Consider the following 10,897-nt stretch of genomic DNA (forward strand, 5'->3'; position numbering starts at 1 on the left):
TGGGTCTTGACCCTTCGTGATTAGTTTACTGAACTGCACACGGAGGGCGTTACACGATATGGCTGTGCAACGGCCCTCCTTATCCACAGTTTTCACTCTCCGTAGTTTCAGTTACCCACAGTCAACCGAGGTCTGGAAGCGGGTGATTGCCTTGTGACGTATGGTCAGAAGGTCAGTAGTAGCTTAACGCTACGTCACATGCCTACGTCATTCACCCCACTTCATCTCATCACGTAGGCCTTTTACCGTCTCATGTCATCGTAAGAGGAAAGGTGACTCCCGTCCCATAAGGCATTTTGAGAAAGAGAGAAATCATATTCCCATGACTTTGACTAGAGTTTATTGTAAGTGTCCTATTTTGTTCTTGGTTATGTGGTTAATCACTCACTGTAACTAATTTATAAATTGAACTTTATTTCAGGTATGCACCTATAGGAAAAAACACAGTATGTATAGGGTTCATTATCACATGCAGTTTCAGGCGCTCACTGAGGGTCTTGGGAGGCATCTCCCGCAGATAAGGGAGGATTACTGTGCTGCTTTGTCATTTGTTCCAGTAAAAATGTCATGAGGGGCATTGATCTTGATATAAGTGACCTGTGAGCACTCCGTGAGGATTCATGGGGGAAGATTCTCAGGTCTAGTATCTAAGCAACAAATAGGCGTTGTGTCGAGTAACTGGTGGTCTTTCCCACTCCACATCGCCTCCTAGGAACTTAGAGACAAATATCTGGTCCCACGTCTAGCAAATGGAGAGATTTTCCCGGCCCCAAATTTGTGAGTTAGCCTCCCTCACTCGGCACAAGATGACTCTTCTAGTCTTGGTTTCCTTTCCCTTTTCTTCAGCTGTTTTTAACTGGTCTTGCCCTATTCTATGTCAGCGAGTGTGTGTGTGTACACATTTGTGTAGTTTGTGTGTTTCTTCAGCTTAGGAAACAAATACGGTCACAGTGCCTGCAATTTTCCAGCTCATTGCATAAGCACCATCTGCCCTCTGTTAGCAGAATGTCTGTCGTGAAGGCTCCCTCAGCCTCCCACCCATGTTGGTCTTTAACTGAAGTCTTTAAATGAAAAAGTGAAAGTTTCAGTCCTGCCTCCAATTTCCGGATTCACAGAGAGAAATAACTGAGCCGTGTGCTGGCTTGTTGATGTAGCCACGTGGTGTCTTGGTCCTTTGCAATCCATTCCTGTGTTCGAGATCCTTGCCGTGGTCCTGGGCACTCCACCATGGAGCTCTCGTTTGCCCTTTCAATTCACCGTCGTGGAAGCCATTTATTCTTGAAACACATCAGCCAGGGTGCCAGGCGTACCTCCCATGCTGGGCCACCTGCCGACCCTCCAACAAAACTCCTGGGCTCTTGGGATGTATTTCTTGCCATTAGTCCAGGCAAAACCTCCCTTTTATGCTCTCCATGGTTCTTCTAGAGAATCCTAGAAGATTCTTACTACAGGGCTTCAGCCAGAGTCATCCTATCAGATTTCTTTAACTTTTAATCCAAGAAGCAGTGTTTAGGGTCCTAATCCCAGTAGGTCCTGAGCTTTCATTTTTTTATTATTTTTTTAAAAAAATTTTAATGTGTATTTATTTTTGAGAGAGAGAGACAGAATGTGAGCAGGGGAGGGGCAGAAAGAGAGGGAGACACAGAATCCAAAGCAGGTTCCAGGCTCCGAGCTGTCAGTATAGAGCCCGACGCAGGGCTCAAACTCACAAACGGTGAGATCATGACCTGAGCCGAAGTCAGACGCCCAACCGACTGAGCCACCCAGGCGCCCTGGGTCCTGAGCTTTTAATGCAAATGAGTCCACACCCTCCCCAGGGCTGGGCATCCCCCAGGGCCCTTGCTGCCCTCCCAGGTCAGTGTCCAGCTTACCTACTCTCTATTTTATCTCTGCTCTGCTCTAAGCTTTATTATTTCCTCTCTTCTGCTTGCTCTGGATTTAGTTTTCCCTTTTTCTGGTTTCTTAAGGTGAAAGGTTATATCATTGATTTGAAATCTTTCTTCTTTTTATACCCACGTATTTACAACTATAAATTTCTCTCTGAGTACTGTTCTTGCTGCCTTTCATGAATTTCGGTATGTCATACGTTTATTTTCATTCATCTCCAAGTATTTTCCAATTCCCAAATCCTACTGGTTGTTATTTCTTCTTTGACCCATTGGTTATTTAAACGTGTGTTGTTTAATTTCCACACATTTGTGGATTTTTCAGATTTCCCTCTGGTATCAATTTCTAATTTTATTCATTGTGGCCAAGGAACGCATGATTTCAAACTTTTTAAACTTAAGGACATTTGTTCTGTGGTTGAACATAGAGCCTACCTTGGAGAATATTCCATGTGCGCTTGAGAAGCATGACTATTTCCGGTTGCAGGGGGAATGTTCTACTGATGCCTGTTTAGTCTAGTTGGTTCACAAAGTTCTATTTCCTTGCCGTTCTTCTGTCTAGTTTCTCTGTTATTCAATTCAAGTTATTAAAGTGTCCAATAATTATCGTTCAACTATTTTCACCTTCTATTGTGCCAGTTTTGGCTTCATACATCTTGGGAGATTGGCCATTGTGTGTGTATATGTTTCTAATTGTCATATACGTCATTTTCATGGTTTCCTTTGTTTTTTTGTACACGGTTCCTTTGATCTCTTTGAGCATATTTAAAAGTGTGGATAGGAAGTCTTGGTCTAGTATGTCTAACATCTCGGAATTCTCAGGAATAGTTTCTACGAATCACTTCTTTTCCTGTGCATGGACCACACTCTTTTGTCTCTGTGCATTCTCCACAGTTTTGTTGTTGTTGTTGTTGTCGTTGAAAACCGGACATTTTGGATATTATAACGTACCAATTCTAGAAATTAGATTTTATCCTTCCTGGGGTGTATCGATGCAAAATGTTATAGTTGTGGTTTCTTTAATGATTTTTCTGAGCTACCTTTGTAAAGCCTGTATTCTTTGTCATTTGTGATCACTTAAGACTCTCTTCCATTTGTCTGGGGATCAGGTAGAGATTGGATTCAGGCTTCTTTAGATGTCTGCAACAATGACATTAACAAAGACCCCCATACCTGCAAGGTGGGTTTTCTGTGTACATGGGGGCACATCCTCCAGGCTCAGCCAAGCAGCTGATGAGTCCGCTTGAGCCTTTACTTCTCTCTTGGGCAGCACCTGAATGTCAGCCAGCAGTGGGAGCGTAGGGCCTCCCCAGCTCTCCCCTGAGCGTGCAGACAGCCCTGGGCGTGCATTGCCCTTCAAGATCCCCAAGAACATGTCAGAGCATTTCAGAGCCCTTGTTTTCCAAAGCATCTCATTCCCCAGCCTTTCCTCCCCAAGTTTTTGGCTGGTCTACTGTTGTTTGTGCCGACTGTTATCCACTGCCCAGGCCGCAGGGACTGATACATTGGTCTTTAAGTGTTCTTGACAAATGCCCGGTGGACAGCCATCTCTGCACTGGGAGAGTTCTGAGTTCAGCAAGGTGAAGGCGGGCCCTTTGAAAGGTTCCAGGGGCCACCGGACGGGTCAAAACAACCAACCACAATTCTTTGAGAAAAAGATCTATTTTTCTCCCTCAAGGTGCTGGTGCCTATACTGGTGATAGGGACCATTGCCTTCAAGGACATTGCTGAGTTGGGGAGTAGGGGCTGGGGCCAGGGGAAGTTAGACACGCCACACAGCTCTCTTACTGAGGTTTCATTGTTTTTGTTGGTATTTTTGTTTGCTTTTGGTTTTTTTTTTTTTGAGAGGGAGGTTCCAAATTTTTATTAAGTGTCTCCCCTGTTGCTATATGCTTTGGGTTAGTTTCCAGAATTCCAAAAGAGTTGATTCTGAGTTTTTTGCCAGGTACTTATTGCTTTTGTGGAGGGATAAGCTTTTGGAGTTCTCTGCTCTGCCATTTTCACCGATGTCCGTCTTGTACTTTGTAAGCGCCGACACTGGGCTAGGCAGTGGGGATGCCGAAATGCTTAAAACTGGCTTCTGACCTCTGGGAGTTCACAGTGCAGCAGGGGAGCAAGATTCTAGTACATGAAGTAATGAAGGTTGGTCCAAAATAACAGCTGCTCAAGGACAATATTCCTACTCCCAGGGAAGGTCATGGAGGACAGAATTCTCTAGGGAGACAATGGTGTTCGTCCCAAGTTGTTACTAATAGTTTCCCAGGCATCTCCTTGCCACCTCCCTTAGGCTTCTAAAAGCTACGCTCAGAAGTGGAAGCTGCCGCTCTATCCCTTTTGGTACTTGTTTAGAACAAGGGCAGTCCTCTCCTACCCAACTCAGAACTGACCTTTTCGAAGCTTCTCTCTTTACATTAGCTATTAATGGCAACCTGAGAACCTGGGACTTGGAGAGCATTGATTAGGCCTGGGCTGACGTGACCTCGTTTGGAAATAGATGGCCATCAGATGAATAAACATGCCATTAGAGGCTCTGGTTAACTTGGAATGGCGATAGGCCATGACAGCATCCAAAGGACTGTCTCTCAGTGGCCAGTTGAGCTGTGCTGTCTTCCAGGCAATACTTTGTCAGCCCCAAATGCATCTATTTCATCAAAAATATTTTGTGTTATAGACCAGAGAGTTTGGTAGAGACAAAATTCAGAATAAGTCAAGGTCCTTGGTCCTAAGGAAATTACAATCCTTAGAATGAACAGAAACTCTCTTTTCTGGGACTACACAATACCAAAATGCACCATGGAGAGTGCTAGTCAACTATTTGGACACATCCTTCCCTCCCTTGGCTCCTTCCTTTTCACTTTTTTTTCTCCTGCTTTTCCCTCCCTTCTTCCCTTCCTCTCTCCCACCCTTCCTTCCTTCCTTCCTCTTTTCCTTCCTTCCTTCCTTCCTTCTTCCTTCCCTCCTTCCTTCCTTCTTTCTTCCCTCCCACAGATATAAGGTGTGGTCACCACTGCCTACCAGTTAAGAATGAACCACTAATAAAAATAGACTTGGTTTCTGCCTTCATGGAATTCACAGTCTGGTAATTGAGTCAGAGTAAAAAGTCAACCACAAACAACTAATTACCACTGATTCCAGGAACAATAGAGGCTTGTGACCTAATCTCGGGGGTCATGAATTGTATCCCCAAAGAAAAGATATCTAATGGGAGATAAAGAGGAGAAAGGAGGAATGATCCAGGAGACGTAAGAGAATTATTCAGGAGGAATGACTAGGAGATGTGCAAAGGCCCTGAGACGGGAGGAAATCTGAGAATGGGGAATGGAAAACAGGCCAGTGTGCTGGGCATGAAGGGGGAGGAGAGGCAATGGTACCAGATGGAAAAGGGGTAGAGCAGGAGCCAGGTCATCCGGGGTCTTGAGAGACTGAATTGGACCTTATCCTAAAAGCAATGGAAGCTGTCATCATTATAAAACCACTGTGTGTTGCGGGGGGGGGGGGGGGGGGGGGGCGTGTCTACACTTGTACTCTAAGACTCTGAGACTCAGGTGTCTCCTCAGCCAGGATAATTTAAGTGTATATGTTTCCCTTGTAACTGATGTCAGTCTGATCCCGCACCCTCACCACAGAGAAATAAAAACCTCAGACTTGACATGGCCAATATCTCAGTTGCTTGCCGTTTAAAATGATCTAAGATGAACTCTTTGGAATATTTGGTCTTGTCTTTTCAGAATGTGATCTCAATTCATTCTGGAGTTTCCTCTTCTTCAGCCCTCCTCCCTGGGACTAAGTGTTCGCTGTTGTAATTGTCTGTGTGTGGTGGGGGGCTTCTGCCCCATCCTGGCATTGTGGGAGACGCAGACCTATGGGCATCTCCCCCTCTGCCACCCCTGGGTCCTCACCAAGCTCTCCAGAGATGTGTCCCATCCCATGGTCCCTGGTGGCTGGTACCTGTAAGTGAGGCTGGGCTTCCCATTCCTATACAGCCCACAACGGCCCCCCACCAAAGTGGGGAGTACTCAGTAGCTAGTACCCAGTCGCCTCCTTCTCCTCCCTTTCCTTGGTTTTGTGACCATGTGGTAAGTGAACCTCTTCAGAATTCATGGCAAGTGTCAGACAATTGTCCGTGCGTTCTAATCCAGTAGCTGGAACACGTTATTCTGAGACACGCCATTCTCTCCCCCGTGCTGGGGTCCCCATTTGGTCCTAGTTTGCCAAGGACTTTCCCAGTTTCCAAACTGAAAGTGCTATGCCGGGGAAACCCTTTAGTCTCAGGCAGGTGGAGTCGACTGGTCATCCTACACCTGGTCCTCCTCATGGCCGGTGGCCGGAGGTCAGGCAATCAAGGTCAAGAGCACAGAGATGAACCCACCTCGACTAGATAAGGAAGCACAGTTGCCCAACCCCAAGAGAGCCACGGGCTTTAATGTGGGGGTTCGTTCCACCTCGTGGAAATACAAAACAACCTCCTTGCTTGTATGTTTGCCAAGAAAGAAGTTATTCACTGCAGAAATGGATTTGATAAAAATAAATAAATAGAACACACGCTTTAAAGTGTAAGGATTAAGTAGCTAAGTCTTATGCTGAAGTCAGAAGGGAAACAAGAATCTTAGGTCATGTATCTAAGTTTACACAAACACCATCTAACTCTTATTTATTTGGTTAACACTTTGGAGCAGGGGAAAAAAAGTCAAATGTTATAGTTTCAGCATCAAAAACATATGTAAAGCAGCTCTTACTCTCCTGCGCAGTTGATGGAAACCGCCCCTTTGGAAGGGGCGCGGAAGAATGCCTTTGTGTTGCTGAGTTTTTATGTTCTTGACTTACCAGATCAAGGACAGATGTGAATGTATTTTTCGACTTCATAACCAACAGGGAGTATTGCAACTTAAAGCAGCTGGAGGAGAAAGCTGTGTATAATACAACGGTTCTTTCTGGAAACGGACTTATTTCAATGGAAAAACTGGGAGGCATCGGGGTGGACACTTTGACTCACTGGGAGAAATATGGGGGTGCACGGGGAGATCCTGGCGCTTCTCTGGTGTTATGGGAAGTCCCTTTTGTTACCTCAGGGGAAAGAGCCCTCTTCCAAAGAATGCCCAGCTGTCTTTTCTGTCTGAGGCCCCAACCTGGCCACAGTGCCATTTGGGGGCGGGGCCTGGGTGGGGGTTTACTTACCAGGTGCCGAATCCTGTGCTAAGTGCTTTCCATGTGTTATCTCATTGGATTTTCAGAATCATCTTTTGTATGGTGGGTCCTCAGGCTCTTATCCCAAAATGCATGGGGCCTGATGTGTTTAACAATTAAGACTTTCTCCCCAGATTTTAGTAAAGAAAAAAATAAGGGCATAGACCGTGTAATACATAACACCCCTCTGTAGGTCTGCGTGGGCACCCCTTGATCAAACACATTTGTGTTTTCACATTTGGTGGGATAAATCAAAGTTTTAAATTGCTTCACATGAATTCTGGTCAGACGTCGCCACTAAATGAGTTTCAGTGCTAAATGTTTGGGGAAAAGGGAAAAGCTTTGTGTTTTCGGAGCTTTTTGGATTTCAGAAGGACAGAAAGGAGATTTGAACCTGTCCTACAATGCCCATGTAACAGATAAGGAAGCTGAGGTCAAACATGTTTGTTGTCTGTACCTCATTCTCTTTTAATTTAATTTAATTTTTATTTTTTTAAAGTTTATTTATTTATTCTGAGAGAGACAGAGAGAGTGCAAGTGGGGAAGGGGAAGCGAGTGAGGGGGACAGAGGATCCAAAGCAGGCTCTGTGCTGACAGCAGAGAGTCTGATGTGGCGCTTGAACCCATGAACCATGGGATCATGACCCAAGCCGAAGTCAGACGCTTCACCGAGACCCCCCATTGTCTTCTAATTTTAAACATTTGTCAATTAACTCCATGTCTTTTGGGTCAGTGCTCAGTCTTTTTAGCATTTGAGTTCAGCTGGTTCTGGCTGGGCCTCCTTCCTGAGCTCAGGGCTGACTGAGGGGACTGAGTTTCTAGGGCTCCATTGGGTTCCTCAACCGCAGGGTGACTTGGCATCCCCCCCCCCTTTATTTAAATGATTTTTACAAAAATAAGATATCCAAGGACTCCCCTACCATGGCTTGGGAGTTCTAGAACATTCCATGTGGCTCTAGAACATTCCATGTCTCTTGAGCAGGGAATGTTTCCAGGGCCGCAGGAAAAGGTCTCTGTCCATCCACACACAAGGACGTTGGCTCACTATGTAATAACCATGAGCCAGAGTTGGTTCTAGGGAGAAAGAAATCAAAGGTGCTGGCAGAGCGGGCAGGCATTTTCCTGAGGGTGAGGTGCACACAGGTACACACAACAATGAAGTGTTTGTGGGCGAGGCCCAGGCCAACTCTACCAGCAAAGAGCCGATGGCCAGACCATGCGCCGGGTCCTCTCAACTGTGTGAGTGAGTGAGTGAGGGTGGGTGTCTCTCTGAGCAGGGTCCAAGCCAGTCCCCTTCTCAAAGGCAGAAGCATCCTTGATGATTTCCCTCCCTCCCTCCTTGATGAAGGCCCTCTTCCCCCTCCCTACTTCTGGCCAAGGGAAAGCAAGGGGTCCAAGCTGGAGAGGCCAAAGCTGTGAGGAAGTATGTGATGGGCTGGGGGAGTGGCCGCCCCCATCCCTGCCGGTGACACTGTTCCACCGGCTGATGGACAACTAACGAGTTCTGCATAAATCACAATTAGGAGGGTTTGGAGACAGCAAACTGACTTCTGCCTCTCCAGGCAGATTGTGAATGTCTTTCAAGGGGGTGAAAGGGCCTTGCTCTTTATTCAGAGAGCCAGCCATCAAGAGTTGGGGATGGAACAGAACAGTGGGTCCCACTGTGGCAGATAGAAAAGTTCTGGCTGAGTGTAGAATTCTGCTGTGTGCTTGGCTCCCCTGCTGACCCAGCTAATGTTCTCACTTTCAAAGAACAGGTGGGAGTCTGACACGCTCTCTGAAAAAAGAGAGAGGGAGAAAGAAAGAAATCTTCCCTGAGGACTTTAAGAGTGACTTTTCTTCTTCTCTATTTCCGAAGGGACTTGGCCCACATTCTTGCCCTGGGAGAAATTGCTCCCAAGAGCTGAGGGAGTGGAAAGAGAAGGACTCCTTAGACCCCCGGCCTCAGTTATCTTCATCTGTGAAATGTGAATAATGGCGACACCTACTGGAAATACTGCTGTGAGGAGTTCTTGTAAGGGCAAATGCCTGGAGTGTGGCAGGCACTCGGTAAATTAGTTACTATGTTACTAGTAGTAGTGTTGCTATGGTGGTGCCGGTGATGGTGATGATGGTGGTGATGGTGATGTTGATGATGGGGATTTGGGTCAGAGTCCCCTCTTCTGGCCTTGGGTGCAGCCCCGACATTGCAGGTGATGCGACCCTTTGTCCCACCTAGTCCTGCCTACTCTGGGGCTCCCCTTGAAAATGAGCAGCTCTGGGATGAACTGGGCTTACACGGGCAATGACGTCCCCTCCCCAGCATCCCCTGGGGTCAGCTCCTCCTTCATCCACTTCAGGCCCGCTTGGCTCCCGGCTTCCTTGGCTAAGGGACAGTGCCAGAGGAGACAACAGTGGCAGTCTCCCCCAACGGTTCCTGGGTGCTGTTTTCTCACGGACGTTTCTCGTGCTAGGGAAAGGAGGACGCCCAACTACTCAAGTGGGCTCCCTGGGCAGGTTTGGCTGTGGCCCTTGCCCAGGTGCTCCTGACATCTTGACATGCCCAGTCACTACTCCCCAATACCCAGTCATGCTAGACCCGGTCATGCTTGCCTCTGATACCTCTCCCCATAAGCCTGGGAGGAAGGGCCTCCGATGCCCATTCCACAGATGAAGAAATAGAAGCCCAGAGAGGTTGAGTATCAGGCCCGAGCTCACATAGCCAAGATGTGGACATGGCCTGGATTCAAGCTCAGGGCCGCCCTCCACGACCTGGTGTTCTCCTGGCCCTGCCTTATACCCAGAGGCTCAGATCAACTGCCAGGGAAGCTGTGGTTTGCCACAGAATCCAGGCAAGGCCTAAAACAGGAGCAAAGGGATATGGGCCATTTTGAAAAAAGAGCCCAAGGAAAAGGGACTGGAAATCCAGCTGCTAGGGGACTGACTGCAGCCTGTTTTCCAGAGATGAGATCTGAGCCCTCAGCCCACCTCCGGCCTGATGCAGGAGGGGTGGGGTAGAAGCACCATCCAAGTTCCCATCCAGCCTTGCGTGGCCGTTTGGGCTGGCTCCGGGGGAAGATCTTGCTGGAAACTTTGCTGGGAGACTCCCATGAATATGCTCAGGAAGGATATAATCACAGGAACTTTCCAGAAAACACGGGTTCCCACCATTACCCTCGAACCACAGCCTGGAGCTCCACTCTTGTGGGGGGCTATAAACCTGACCAAAAAGACAGGAGAATTTCGAGAATCTTTACCTGCAGGTAGTCATCAAATCCAGCCCCTGGCAACAGTAGAAAACTGTGCTCCCACTCCAATGACTTCTGCAGCTGCCATTCTCCTGTTTCCTTTGCCTGGGATGTCCTCTAGCCAGCCTCCTCTATCTGGTGAACTCCCAGACCTTCTCCAAGCCCCAGCTCCAATGGCACCCCCTCTGAGAGGCCAGCCTGGACCCTTCCAGGAACATGGTGAGTGCTTCCTCTGAGAACACAGACTGGAGTTGTCAGTTTACTCATCCGTCATCCTCAGTAGCAGCACAGTGCTTGGGATACAGTAGGTGCTCAATAAATGCAGGCGGAGCCGATACATTCATGAATAACAGCCCATTCAACTTAGTTTACGCTGGAACTTGCGGAGAAAGGCCAGCCCGTTGTGGCACATCTCATCTGCACGTTGATGGTAGTGGCCTTAAAAAAAGAAACAACCACTGCCAAGGCCTCCGCTTGCTTCTGAGACCTGGGTGGAGGCTGGGAGATTCGGCCCTGGTAGCCTTGTCTTTACTTCCCTCTTGTGGCCAAAAGTTACTGCTGCATCTGGAAAAGCCAGGGGTTTTTTTGAGGCTGGGGAGA

The 10,897-nt window shown here is 47.5% G+C and overlaps 1 long non-coding RNA gene across 2 annotated transcripts; it reads left to right on the forward strand.

Moving 5' to 3' along the window:
* Window positions 1-8,084: 8,084 nt before the first annotated feature.
* On the forward strand, window positions 8,085-10,510 carry LOC109273022 (uncharacterized). 2 transcript variants are annotated; one of them, XR_002082711.2, is made up of 3 exons: window positions 8,085-8,213; window positions 8,929-9,119; window positions 10,313-10,510. It is a non-coding gene; the product is annotated as an uncharacterized LOC109273022 (long non-coding RNA). The 2 variants fall into 2 exon arrangements; XR_002082710.2 differs by lacking the exon at window positions 8,085-8,213 and adding an exon at window positions 8,221-8,309.
* Window positions 10,511-10,897: the final 387 nt, after the last annotated feature.

The sequence above is a fragment of the Panthera pardus genome, unplaced genomic scaffold, assembly GCF_024362965.1.
Source record: "Panthera pardus isolate Hobbes unplaced genomic scaffold, ASM2436296v1 HiC_scaffold_22, whole genome shotgun sequence".
Lineage (NCBI taxonomy): Eukaryota > Metazoa > Chordata > Mammalia > Carnivora > Felidae > Panthera > Panthera pardus.